The 14008-nt window shown below is 40.7% G+C and overlaps 1 protein-coding gene across 1 annotated transcript in view; it reads right to left on the reverse strand.

The window, feature by feature from the left end:
• Positions 1 to 232: 232 nt before the first annotated feature.
• The window catches only part of TRMT11 (tRNA methyltransferase 11 homolog), a 99609-nt gene continuing 85833 nt past the window's right edge, over positions 233 to 14008 (reverse strand). Inside the window, exons 14-15 of the transcript XR_008391528.1 lie at positions 5390 to 5550; positions 233 to 377 (exon numbers count right to left, since the gene is read on the reverse strand). The gene's annotated coding sequence lies outside the window, so the exon portion shown is untranslated. The remainder of the gene's footprint in view (positions 378 to 5389; positions 5551 to 14008) is intronic.

Below are 14008 nucleotides of genomic sequence, written 5' to 3' on the forward strand. Positions count from 1 at the left end.
ATCAGCAGTGCTGTGGTCTTTACCACTATTGTGCTTTCTCTTTTTTTCCCTAAAAAACAAGAGTCAACCACTCACATCCAAAACAGCACACCAAACCTTTGAATTAGTTTGCCTAATTAGTTTGCCTGATTACCCTCTAAAAGAAGCAGCATGCTGAGAACCACCTTCAGTCTGCACAGTCAGAATGTGTGAGAGCTAAAAGAAAACTTAAAGATTACCCACCTGAACCTATAGGTGAGGAAACTGAGGCCTGGGACTCGCAGGAAACCGCCGGCAGATCTCAGCCCCAACCCACGACATCTGGCTTCGGGGACTTTGCTCTTCCCCACGCACCGGGCTAGGCTGCCTCCTGTGTGACCAGCCGACATCCCTCCTGCCTGCCAGAAGAAAATGAAAAATTTTATTGTTCATAATTTGGGGCAAGTTGCAATATTGAGGGTTTGTATAAATTCGCTCACAAATTATACTCCATAAACCCCAGTGAGTAATTTAAAGGCAGGATACCACCCCTGACTCTCACTGGGAGGGCAAGGTGACGACGGTGCAGGAGAGAGGAGAATGGGGAGGCTCATAAATTATGAGAAGCAAAGGAGTGATTTCATCAAAGTGCCAAGCTCCGTCCATGGAATGTTTCAATTGTATAAAATTTATGTTTTCTGAGGGGGATGATTTACAGGCCCTAATTTTCCACAATAAAAAGCTCAGTGGGGATTCTGTGAATGAAATATCTTTTTAAAAATAAATAAAAATGTAATTTGAAATGAGGGTCAATGGTGCCACGTCTGGAGAATAACTCCTTCTCAGATCAGCTCCAAAAATGAGTCACGGGAGAAAGACCCCATAAAATATGTGTTATTTTAAAAGGCATTGGAAGTTGCATAATAAATAAGCAATATGCAGAAAAGTGTATCTGATTCAATGTGTTTAATTGATAGGATTATATCTTTATCATTAGGTTTCAAGAAAAGAATGAATAACTGGACAGAAATCTAAGAATTTTAATGAAAGCTGGGGTGTTAAAAGAATAGGGGAAGAAAAAAATAAGAAAGAAAAAGAGAAATCATGTTTAAAATAAGAAAATGTGCCTCCCATTAAGGAAAAATGTAAATATGTATTGTTTTTACAAATTTGATTAATATGGAATCAGAGCCTAAATTTTTGAGATAATTCTAAGTCCTTCCCTTCAGGGAGGCCTTTCACAGGGAGTATATTAGGGGCCTTCCCTCCGCCCACAGATGCAGCAAAGTGCTCCTCCTGAGAACGAGGGGTGGGCCCACTGAGTCACAATCCAGCCTCAACCTCCCCTGCATGGTGGTCCATTCTTCATAGCTGTGGCTCTGCCTCAGCTTCCTACTGGCATTGAACCCCTGGGCTACATCCCTGTCCTTCCAGGTCAAGGTCCCAATAAACTACCCGTACCTTTCCCATTTCTCTCTCTGAGGGACTGAATAAACCGCAAACCTAATATATCCAGGAATTGCCACCCACTCCTGATCAGATGGCCTTGTATCTCAGCTCCAGCAAAAGTCAAATTTAAGTTGACCACCACACTTTCAACAGTAACTATTCATAGAAAGTTTTCTTCCCCAACACGTACCAGAAGATCATATGCATTCCTGGGCTGCATCTGTACCAGCCAGAACTTGCTATGTAGCCAAGGCCATCTCACTATTGGTGGTGATGATTTAGCAGCCAGCCCAAGAAGATGAGAACCAGGTTTCTGAATTCTGTTTCAAATACTATTACTGATTTGCTAAATGAATTTGATAAAGTCTCAAATATTTGTGCATTTCTTGCTTTTTTCACTTTTGTGGTGAACAGACTCTGAGGTTGTCACCTCACAATCTTTGTTCTTGTTGTTCAGGTTCTTGCATAATTTGATTCCACTAAGCATGGGCAGCATGAGTGACTTGCTTCTAATGAACAGACTGTAGCAATGATGATAGGATGTCTCTCCATGACCACGGTACATTATGTAAGACTGCATCTTACTAAGAGACTCACTCTAGAGAGTCCAAGTGGCTGGCTTTGAAGAGGGGGAGTTCAGTTTTGGAAAAGGGTCTACAGGAGAGAACCATGTAGCATGGAGCTGAAGGCAGCCTGCTCCTGAAAGCTAGCGGGAAGATGGAGACCGAGGCAGATCCATCACCGCTCAAGCCTCCCGATGAGCAGCCCCAGCTGGCGCCTCAACTGCAACTTTGCAGAAGACACAGTTAAGACATGCGCAACTTCTGACCCACAGAAATTATAAAATAATACATGTGTTGTTTTAGGTAGCCATATATAAACAATACAAATTTAATTCAAATAAATACCAAAAAACTGTATTACAATATGCACTTCAGTGAATGATATAGAAGACATTTTTAATCCCCCAAGCACCAATAAGGATTTTATAATCTGGATGGAAAGATTAAGCGAAGTTAAACAATAGTGTATGGTAAGTGAAGGTTACCTAGAGCAGTTCATGACCGGTTGCCAAATAAATGAAGCAGGCATAAGCACTCAAGAGTTACTATGGGAAGAGATGACCGGCTCCCACGAAGAGTGTATGATGGAAACAGAGCCAGTTCCATGGTTCTGGCAAGACAGACAAGGCTTGCTGCGGCAGAGATGGGGAGTAACGCAGTTGTGGCCCAAGTACACTTCCGTTAGAAAAGGGTTCACACGCCCCAATCTCTGTAGAATTAAAACACACTTTTCTATGGGATCAACAGTTCTATAATCCTACAAATAAATTATCTGATCTTTGCCAGTTATTTTATTATCTGAACCTCAATTCCCCTGCTGTACTAGAGAAATAAGAATGGTATCTTTCTCCTTAAGCTGTTTTAAAAATCAAATGAGGAAAAGAATTAAAGTTCTTAGCACAAGGAAACCTCTGATAACTGTTTGCTCTTATTATTACCAGCAAGACTATTAATACTTGCTGGAAGAAGAGGGTGCAGTTCAATGCAGAGGTCTCTTTCACCAGATCCTTTGGCCAGCTCAGAGGTAAGCTAAGAGTCTCAGCCCCTCCCCCAAACTGGGCCATGTTCAAGAAATGGTGCCTTCCAGCCTTCCACTCCTTCTTCCTGACTTGTACTGTTAGGCATTTTGATGACAATGGAAATTCCCTGTACTAAGTAAACCATCCATGAGTGACTTCAGGACAAAGGCCTATTCTACCTTCTTAACTCACCAGATCCAAAGCAAAGCTTTGCAGGTAGTAAACCTTCTTGAAGTGGTTTTGTTTCATGTTTTTGTTTTTCGGTGACAATTAGGCTGGCATCTTGGAGGCTGATGGTCGGGAAGAGGGGGTGTGCAGGCATTTCTCAAACTCTAGCCTCTCTCTTATGTACTTTGAAATGTTTTGCCTAAGGTTCCAGAATTTAATCCCACCTTGTCCAGCCTCAGGGGATTTTTCTGGCCCAATTGTAATGGTGCAGCATGGGGTTTGGCTGCACACATGATCCAAAGATTTGTGTTGAAGGAAACAAGTTTTTATTAACAGGATTCCAACTCTGGAGGGGCTGAGAGCACTCCTGCTCTAAGCCTTTCTCTCCCAGGAAACCCAGCAAATTCCTCACTCCCCAAAAGATTATGAGCTAAAACCATGCTCAGAAGTTCCCCATTTCCTCATCTGTACTTTTCGAGCTTCAGCTGGCCATGCAAACAGACCCTTTCCATCCTGTCTAGAATGACTTGTGGGTTTCAGAGTCGCCATCTTGCAGCAGCTCTCTCTTTCAGGACCTGGGCGCACTGCTCCTGGTCTCCACACAGCAGTCCAGGACCCGTGTGCCCTGCTGGATTGGATCACAGTGTCCCAGAGGCTGGAGCCCAGAGAGGCGCACATCCCAGCATGGGACCCGGTCTCCAAGAGCAAACTTTCAACCATGGGAGGCCTAAACCCCTGGTGGGCCCAGCATCTGCTGGGGGACTGTCCAGCTTTCCAACCAATGAGGGTCAGTGTTAGCCATATTTGCCTTTACCCCACCTCAGGCAGGCTGCTAGCAAGGAATCTCCTCCTGCAGCCCTTCTCTGCTGAAAAGGCCCAGGGATGCCTGGTTGTCTGGGTAGCACCTGCTAACTCCACTACAGTTGACAGCTGCCTTTGTTATGAGATGTGACTTCTACTCTGGCTTCTGCCTGTCTTGGAAAAGGCCTCAACGGTTCCCCTGACCTCCCTCCCTCCTTTCCTGGAGAGATGCGGGGGCAACCCCTAGTGCTGGATTTGGGGTTCCCCTGCCTAAATTGGGGTCCCTTGCTTTCCAGAGATCTCTGCTCTGACCTACCCCATTACACAGTTAGTATAGGTATTCAACATTTATTTCTCAACGTATCTATCACCTACCACTTATATATTCTTCTCTTTTCTTTTAGGATCCATCTTGATAAATGTTCCTTACTTGCAAGTTTCTCCCAAAAAAACCTATTGCTATGATCAATAATGACAGCAATAACCTGAAGAGGTCCTATCAATTTGTATTTCTGCAAGCTGCCAACTATCCCCATGGAAAGAACTTGCGACACCTCTATCATACTAAAAAAGTTGAATTTAGAATGCATTACATATATTGGATATTTATAAATATGAGGCATCTGTGAGTCTTTTGATTAGCTGATGGAATTTACAGTCTGCCTGTTGTTCAGTGCTGACACTGGAACATAAATCCCCAGGATTTTACTGGAATATTCACATATGGTCAGATATTACACATACATTTGACATCTTGGTATATTTAAGAAGCAGTGTGTCTTCACACAGGCAACTGGCATCTGGCTTGAATACTGAAAAGTATGGAGGGAAGCAGAGATGCCAACAAGAAATCAAAAGAAAAGAGGACATGGAGAACGGCCTTTCTCTCGACCAAAAGGAAAAAGAAAACACTCCAACTCCATCAGGTGATCAGCTGCCCAAGTCTGAAAATGTAGTGTGCCCTCGGGGTACTTATACCTAAAATTAATCCAGAATGCTGTTTCCTTCAAATAAATGAAAAAGACCTGAGCAACAAAGTGGATTTATTTTAAGAATCAAAGTCTCTAGGAGGAGGATGTGGTGGAAAAGACTTGAGTTTCATCTCCATAACTTAACAGCTGTGTGTCCCTGGGCAAATGGTGTAACCTCTCTGCTGGTTTCCTCATTCCAGAACGGGAACAGACACCTGCAGAACACTGCTGTGATTCAGAGCAAGTTAATGAATAGTATATACTCTTATAACATATTATTATTAGCTTCATTGAATCACTTTGTAAGAGTGGGCTATATATTATAATTAATTTTAAAATCATTACTAACGACAGTAAACATTATTTTTGGTCTCCCTCCTTCTGGAAACTTGTGCCTCAACTCCTACCTCCCACTCCCCCAGAGCAGACTTCATCGGTACTGTGGGAACAACTGTACTACTGTAGCATGAGTCCAGTCTGGCCCCAGATGATTGGGGTGATTCACCTGAGGCTGATCCATATTCTTGCCCTCAGAGTATGTGAAGGAAGCCCAACACCCATATAGCCAATTCCACGTAGCAATCTTTTCTCTCAAGCTTCTTCAAGTTGGGTTTCTGTCACCTTCAACAAGAAAGATTTCTAAGACCATATGGAAAACAATAATGATTAATGCTGCAAAGAAATGGGGGAGAATTACCAAAAGGGAAGAATATGAAAAGCAAGTAAAGTAATGAATAAGAAATGAGGCTGCCTAAGATATCTGGTTGCAACCGTTGAAATAACAGCATTTGTGACTTACTGGTCATTGAACAAATTACAATCTTAACCCCAGTGAAGCAGATAAAGTGGAATTGGTTTGAAATGTTCATAACCTTTGGGGTACAGATGTGATCCTGCCTTTCATTTCATCATGTTTTGTTAAAACTAACTCAGGAATCCCACTTCTCCTTCCCCTGCATGATTTGAGAACCCTAGGAGGCTTAAATAAACCAAAGGGGAGGTCACCTAACTTTCAATCCAAAACGTGCAGAAAGTGCCATATGCTGGCACAGCCCCTGGAAAGAGGGGAAAGTGCCAGTACATTGTTCCCTTGCCAGTAGTGCCATACACCACACAAAATGCCCAGACTGCCAGGCACACACTCGCCAGTGCCTTCCAAAGGACTGACCCCCTGCCCACAGGCTCCATGCCCAGACTGGTACAGAGGCCCATTTTGTCCAGACCCACAACCACGTCTTTCTTTCCAACCCCAAAGATCACCTCAGAAGTCTGATTGCTTTTTTTTTCAGTCTCTGGAATTTTGTTAAGAGTGGGAGGTTTATTCCACTTCTTTGTGATTCCAGAGCTACCCATGTACCATCCTTCCTCGTTCCATCTCCTTCCCAGAGGAGCTACTTGACCAGTCTTCCCTCACTGAAGTGCCTCCGCATTCAGTCTTCAGCCTAATTATCCTCCCTACCCACTTCCTGGAAAGCAGGAACTGGAAATTCCTCTCATAGCTCAGATCTTGAGGCTTGTTCCTCTTTTAAGACTATGAGCTCTTTGAATACTGGGAGAACATTTTTGTTTTCTTTTCTCGCTCTTTTTTTTTTTTTTTTTGGTTAAACTACACCCACCACTACCATCATCCAACACCCAGCAAGTGCCAAAAACATACTTAACTCTTAAAAGTGTTCACCAAATGTGAAACCACAAGATCTTTATCAAAGAAGAAGGTTGGTTTGTTTCTGAGATTCCTCCTGCTACCCACCTCCCACATCTTGCCCCCACAGGGCTCAGTGTTCAAGGGCAGAGGTCAGGTCTCTTGTTGAACTCAGAGGGTAAGACATTATACCTCCCCCTGCATTTGTTTTTGGCATCAGAGAGGAACAAAGAAGCATGACACAGATGATGGATGGTGGACTCACATGATGTGCGGCGCCTGTTCTCATGATTTCAAGCAGAATTAGAAAGGACAACTTTTGTGCCTCCTTTTTAACAATGTATTTTACATTCAGGTTAAACTCTCCAGTTACCTATTTTATCCACTACTTTCACCCCAAAACTTTAACATCTTATCTTCAGCCTTAGTATCTTTGCTGTAAGCAAGGAGCCTAAAATAAAAAGGTTGAGTCATATCTTCATTATAGGATCTTTGGGACCTGATATAAAATTTCCACATCGCTGTACATCCGTAAGTCACTACGGTTAAGCTTTAGAAATGAAAATTCTGGAGCTATCATATATTTGTGAATATAAACCTAGCTTTTGTCTTTCCTGTAAAAGTCTTCTTCAGAAAATAGAGAATTATTTTATATTGAAGTCCTTACAGTTTCTCATAGTACAGGCCACTATCTCAATGGTTTTAGTTAGAACAGCAAAGGAATGTTGACTGAAATACATCACATAATATTTATAGAGGCCACCTGAAAGAATTAAATTTTTAAAATGAGACAGGAGTCAAGGAAGCTTACTACAGATTTAGCATTGTAAGCAGGCATTTTAAAAATAACTTTATAGTAAGTGATTATAATACAGAAATGACAAATAGAATAAAATGTCTAGTACCAGCATCATACACAAAATCAAACAATATTATAACTCAAATAATTGGGTGACAGTAAATATAATTTTGTTTGTAAAACTTTCATAGGTGATTCAAAAAGTGCTTTCAGTGATTAAAAAAGGACCAATGCTTAAGATGCAGGTGCGGTATTTAAGTGAACCTGTTTCATGAAATGAAAGGGTGGAAAAAGAAGTATTTCTAATCAATACACTATTTTATATATTATTTTACATTAATATGGTGGTTCTAAATAAATACATTATTTTATTTAAAATATATGTAGGCAACTAATTAAACAATCATATATTATAGATACAAATTACCTATTTTATCTATCCTTTAAAAAGTTTTGTATTCAAACTGGCCACAAAACTGTTAGTATCTTTTCATTGGAAAAATGGAAAATGGCCTAACATGTGGAGTTGTGTTATGTTAAGACACATGCAATATATCTAAATTAAGAGAGATTTAATAATGCTTACAGCTTTTTTTTTAACTAAGGTCTAATCCCTGTCCCCTAGTTTTTGCAGTGTTAAAAAGTTTCATTTTCTTTTTTCTTCTCAAAATATATGCCAAAAATGATCTTACTGTCCCCTTACTATGTCTCAGAAACCCAAGATGAATCTGACTTTTCTAACTCTCTTATCTGCCAAATTTGACTTGTTATATCATGAGCTAACCTAAGTTTTCATCTCCTCAAACACAAAAATGGGGAAATAAATGGAGCCAGAGGATTGGCATGGGTTCAGTGAGATACGGCACGTACACCCAGCCCAGCTGACTTCGATCAATTCTAACTACTATTGTCACCAGGAAAATACAGGGACCCCACTTGCTATCCATGAAGATGGTCAGAATTATCTGGAAGCTCTCAGCATGAAGTCTCAAATAGCAATACACAGAGAGTCAATTATCTAGAGTCTATTAGTTCTCATACTGACTCACTAGCATATGACAAATTTTGATTGCTGAGTAAAATATATTTTCATTTTAACAGAGGATATGTAGAACAAGACTTCTAGACAGAGAATTTAGCTGATCAGGAGGTGTGATTGGATAGAGAGAATGCGCAAGCAAAAGCTAAGAGGTATAGTGCTAATACTACACCAAACAATATGACTTTACTGAAATCTAAGGAGACTGTCTGTCCTGAATTCTAAATACAACACATTTGAAGCAGTATGTACACAAATGCAATATATCCCTGAAGGGCAACCAAATCATGGGCACTAACTACAAACAATGTAAGGATGCCACCAAGTTTCTAGCAATAAGAAGTACCGTAACTCCTAAAAGGAGGAGGCTGAGAAGCAGCTCCTCAGTAGGTCTAATTCTATGTGAGACACTGCCCAGTACATTTATCTACCAACTGGCTGGCACATAGCTGGTACTCAATACATATTTGTGGAATTAATGACTGTTGAATGCCTACATTCTCTTAATTAATTAGTAGTTTAAACCCTTAATTTTTACCCATCTTTAAAAAATCCCCTTTTTAGAACTTTCTTAGAGTACTGAAGCATCAAAGAGAGAAAATGGTACAGGCATCTGTTTATGGAGACCCACGTGGGAATCAGGAAACCCTCTCCTCAAGTGATCACTAGATCCCTCAAGGGAATGGCACATAGATATCAGCATTCCTTAGAAGGCTCCTACTAACTATACTGTTCTCCAACTTGTCACGCCCCCCAGCCAGCTCTCAACCTTGTTTCTCAAATCTCCAACAAGAAGGATAAAGAAAGGAGGCGACTGCAACGGTGTTGGGGGAAAGCCTAAGAACTGCTGCTGAGGAAAAGAGCAGGTTGGGGCAGGAGTGTAACAGGGTTGGGCAGGAACTGTGATACAAGGTGCACTTTTAAAAAGCTCAGACCTTTATGGAACCTGAAGTAACTACCATTTATCTTTTTGCATTTCAACAACTTATCTGAAGCAGACTCTTACAATAATGCTGGGGAAAAAATAGAAGGCAGCAGGAAAGGAGGAAGACCAAATATAGGATGGGTTGACTCCATTGAAGAAGCCATAGGCAAAAGTCTACAGGGGCTGAGCAGGGCTGCTGAAGACAGGACACTGGGGACATCATCCATTCACAGGGTCAGCAGGAGTCAGAGAAGACTCAATCGCAAGTAACATGCCCACATGCATCTAAAAGAAATATTTATAATTCATACTGAATAATTCTTCAGAATTTAAATAGCACCCACAACAAAATAAAGACAAATCCTAGTGAGAGTGGGGAAGTTTGCAGTGGGCAGGATTGGCCGGAAGTGATGCAAAAGTTTGCCACTCTGCTAAGAGGAACACCTGTCCCAGGGCTGCACTGACCTCTCTGAGGACACGAGGACAGCAGCAAAGACGGCATGGAAGGGAGCAGAGACGGGAAGTGAGTAGACACCAAATGCAACAAGTAGCTTCCTCAAACTATAGATTAGAGGGCAGGAGAGGAGGGAACTAAAAGAGCTAGCTGGCTCCTCAGTGAAAGGATGTCTCCTTTGGGTGGCCTGCGGAGGTGTGATTCGTCCAGTAAAACAGTGGGGAAGCTCCAGGCTAGACCACATGCCCTTCCATTTAGTGTTCTGGAAGAAATTCTGAATAATTTTTAGGTCATTAAAATGCAGGGAAAATTTCAGGGAAATTATCTTACCCAGCACTTTGTAAAACCACTTACCATAAGAATAAACAAAGAGAGTTTGGAGATATTTCTTTAAAATGGTAAGAGACATTTTTAAGTGTTTTTCTCCACTTCCTCTCCTTACTGCCCACACCCCCAGCCCTGCCCCAAGAAGACACACATATTGAAATATAAAGAAAAAAAGAGTTGGGAGTAAAGAGCTTAAACAAATTTTACTCTTCATAAGCCAACTAAATCTCTAGAGTCAAGAGAAGTAAAGAGGAGATGAAGAAATTTTAGTTTAAATTCAGATTTCTTTTTTATTTCAACTGATTTAAAACATCTGACAATATCCAGGATTCTCTTTTAAAAATCCTGAATCATGCTTCAGAAACCATTAAAAACAAAGAAAAGTTTTCACACTTCAAATGCACGCGATAAAATAAAAATTATGTCATATTTCTCAGACAAGTACCATGATATATTTTTGTCCTATTATGGTAAGGAAAGCTAAAAGGATGTACAATGCTCCTTTGATTTGTCAGCTTGGCACACCAAAAATGTATTTCTGGAAGTTTGCTTTCCATTGAGTATTATTTTGAATAATTAGCATTTATTACTATATGGTCTTAACACAGAAGGTAGGTCCTGTGATGTAAGCATTATTTACTGCTGCATTTTAGCAGCTAATAGACACCACCAACTGAGACGCTGAGGCAAGGAGATGATCCTCCCAAAAGGGAGGGCTGCATTTCAGTCTAAGCATTCCATTAGAACCCTGACGCTAGTAGCTTTTCCCCTAATAATACTAGCAAAACATTCCTCTATTTCATAGCCATCACCATCAAATTACATATTTGGGGAAAAATACAAACCCACTCATGTCTTCATCTAGTCATCTTTAGTTTTGATGAGTTAACATCAAGTAAAAGTTATGCTGTTTGAGAGGAAAAAAAGTCTGGAAGTTGTAATAATCTGATGAAACACATAACATTCCCTGTAATTACAAATGATTCTAGCCATCCACCATGGTTATAACCTCCAAGCTTATATCTGCAGCAGTGAGTCACTGCCTTGATTTCTTCTCTAAAATTTAGCCTTTCACGTCTCTGAGTTCATGAACATTTCCCTAAGGAAATTCGCCAAGAAGGTTGGATCAACTTAAGTCAATTTCATATTAATAGATAATGCAAAATAGCATGAGACAGATTTCAAATGCAATGTAAAAATTATTTATAGGACAAATATGATTGTGAAGCCATCCTTTGGTGAATAGTTAGCGAGGTCCTACTATATACATAGGACCATTAGGGGTACGCTGGAGATACAAACATTAATGAGACCCATTCTGATTTACAGAGGTTTAAAGATACAAATAGCAACAATGTCCATGGTCACCATGCTGTCTAAAATATTTGATGCTCATGAGAAAGAAACTGAAATCCAGCTCCCCCAGACTTTTGAACTTAGATGTAGGATGACCTATCAACATAAACAGTCAGCTAAGACTGAGAGGATATGGAGTCTAAACTGGACCTCCAATCAGAGCACATGAAAGAGGCACCCAGGGATGCCTCAGTGGGTGGAACAACACATCGATCTTTCCTCTTTTTCTCTCAAACATCAATAAATTTAAAAAATTAGAAACTCAATCTGCTGCCTCCTTAGAGTTGATGAGCTGGTTAACAATGCAGAAAACACCATAAATTGATCCACAGAATGGTATTCCACCCTGCAGACCCAGAAAATAGTTTTCTGAAATTATCCAAAACTGATTGGGCCCCAAAGGGGACTAAAACTAACAAGAATTACAATAGACTGCATTAGAATCCCACTTTACCAATTTATACTAAAAACTCAGGTTAGTTGCCAAAGAGCCTGGAATCCTATGGGTCTACTGACCCAAAAGAAAGACACTGAAAACCAAATCATTCTAGTCTGCATTGAAGATCTAACTTCCAAGAGAACAAGAATCCCCCAACCGGCTGGACAAAGCACATTTCTCCCTCTGCTGGCTCATCGCTTTGTGCACAAAAACCTTGGCCTGGCCATCAGAGTCACTCCATGTCTGATGTCAGCTTGACTCTAGTGTTACCTTTTTTCCTTCTCTCATGCTTGCCTATAACCTTGCAAAACCAAGCTCCAATCACACAAAGCCTGCCATTGTTTCCTCAATAAGCCATGCTTTCTCATGCCTTCCCGCCTTAACAATGGCTGATTCCACTAAGAAAATTCTTCTCCCCTTCTCTTCTCATATTCAGGACTTGGATTAAGTGTCTCCTCCCATGTGAAAAATTTTCCGTCTGTCCCTTAAAGCTGGGCCCAGCAGAATGAGTAAGTTGTTCTCATTACAATCTGTTCACGTCTTTCTTATAGCAGATACCACAAGTAAGATAATTGCTTTTCACAAGTTTGGTTTCTTTCCCACTCTCCCACCTCAAGTAGACCAGGAGGCCCACAGGAGCAAGGAACACTAAGACCGCATTTCTCATCTGTGAATGTAAAGACCTAACACTAGGTAGACTCAAAAGTTATTATTGCTAAGGAACAGGGTCAGCCAGCAATTCCAGCATTATGCAGTAAACTCCATTCTAGGGCATTATTTCCCATGGGGAAGAGGGCAGCCACAATGTTCTCCTTCAGACTCTGTTCAAAATCCTGACATCTTCCTACCCAAATATTCAACTCTTCACCAATCGGTGAGCAATAAAATTATTACTACCATCTAGAACCAGTCCTGACTACATAGAAAAATGGAATCTTCAACAAATAACTTCACCTCTGCTTTATGAGTTTACCTTTATGTAGAATGGCAATAATAAGAATTTTAGAAGCATCTTATTTTAAACATGAGAAAATTGAGGCCATAAAAGTAGTCACTAGACTCTAGACCTGATTCTCAATCCAGGCTTCTTTTACTATTTCAAAAAGTAGATCTCCACCTACCTTACAAAATCATTGTGAAGGTTCAGTAAGGTAGACAGTGCTGGTGGGGTAAACACACGTGACGGTTCTTTGAAAACCTCTATCTATATAATATACTTGTTATTAACCGAGTAGGAAATAGACCACAGTTCACATGACCTGCAGTGTCCACTCCAAGAATATGCTTGAACATTCAGCTCACACATAGCTATTAAAGCTCCAGAAAAGAACCATGGTCTTGTTTCTTTCTACATTCAAGCCTGGACCACACCTAGATGAGACCCCTGGCATTCTCCATGTCCACGGACAAGGAATAATTTTTCCTCTGACATGACTATTGTGGTTCAAGGTCTAGTCAGAATACCTTTAGGACACAATAGGCCAGAGGTCTTCTATTTTTCTCTGACAATATCACAAATATTAAATCCAGGTGACCGGGGCACTAATTTTAAAGTATAGCCCTTGAGACTACATCGACTGTGACACATAAACTTGCCAATATAAATATATATGTGTGCATGTGTGTGTATTCCCATATAACATTTAAAACTGCAACAATTTTAAATGAGAAAAACTTTCGTTCTAAAGGAACATCCCTCTCCCACTAGATATATGATCTTTAATAGAGTTTCTTCTTCCATACAGGATGTAAGGATGCCGCTACACTCAAAATGACATGAGATTTTATTATTCTGAGAGGCACAGGCAAAATTCAGTGACTCTGAGCATGCGAATACTGCCTCCTCCAGGCAGTTTTCTCACACACACACACACACACACACACACACACACACACACACAGTAGTAAGACAGCTCTGCTAGTTTGTTGAGTGACTGTCCATGTGCAAAATCACTTTTCCATCTTACCACTTGGCTTAGATAACCATGAGTCAAGGACCAACTCTTCAAAATATATCTCCCCAGAGCCAGCTCAAGAACAGTTCTAGAAAGCATTCAGTCCCCCTGCTGCTCATACCACATTCCAGAAATATTCTAAA

Source organism: Artibeus jamaicensis, unplaced genomic scaffold (assembly GCF_021234435.1).
Source record: "Artibeus jamaicensis isolate MK-2021 breed Jamaican fruit bat unplaced genomic scaffold, CSHL_Jam_final contig_387, whole genome shotgun sequence".
NCBI lineage: Eukaryota > Metazoa > Chordata > Mammalia > Chiroptera > Phyllostomidae > Artibeus > Artibeus jamaicensis.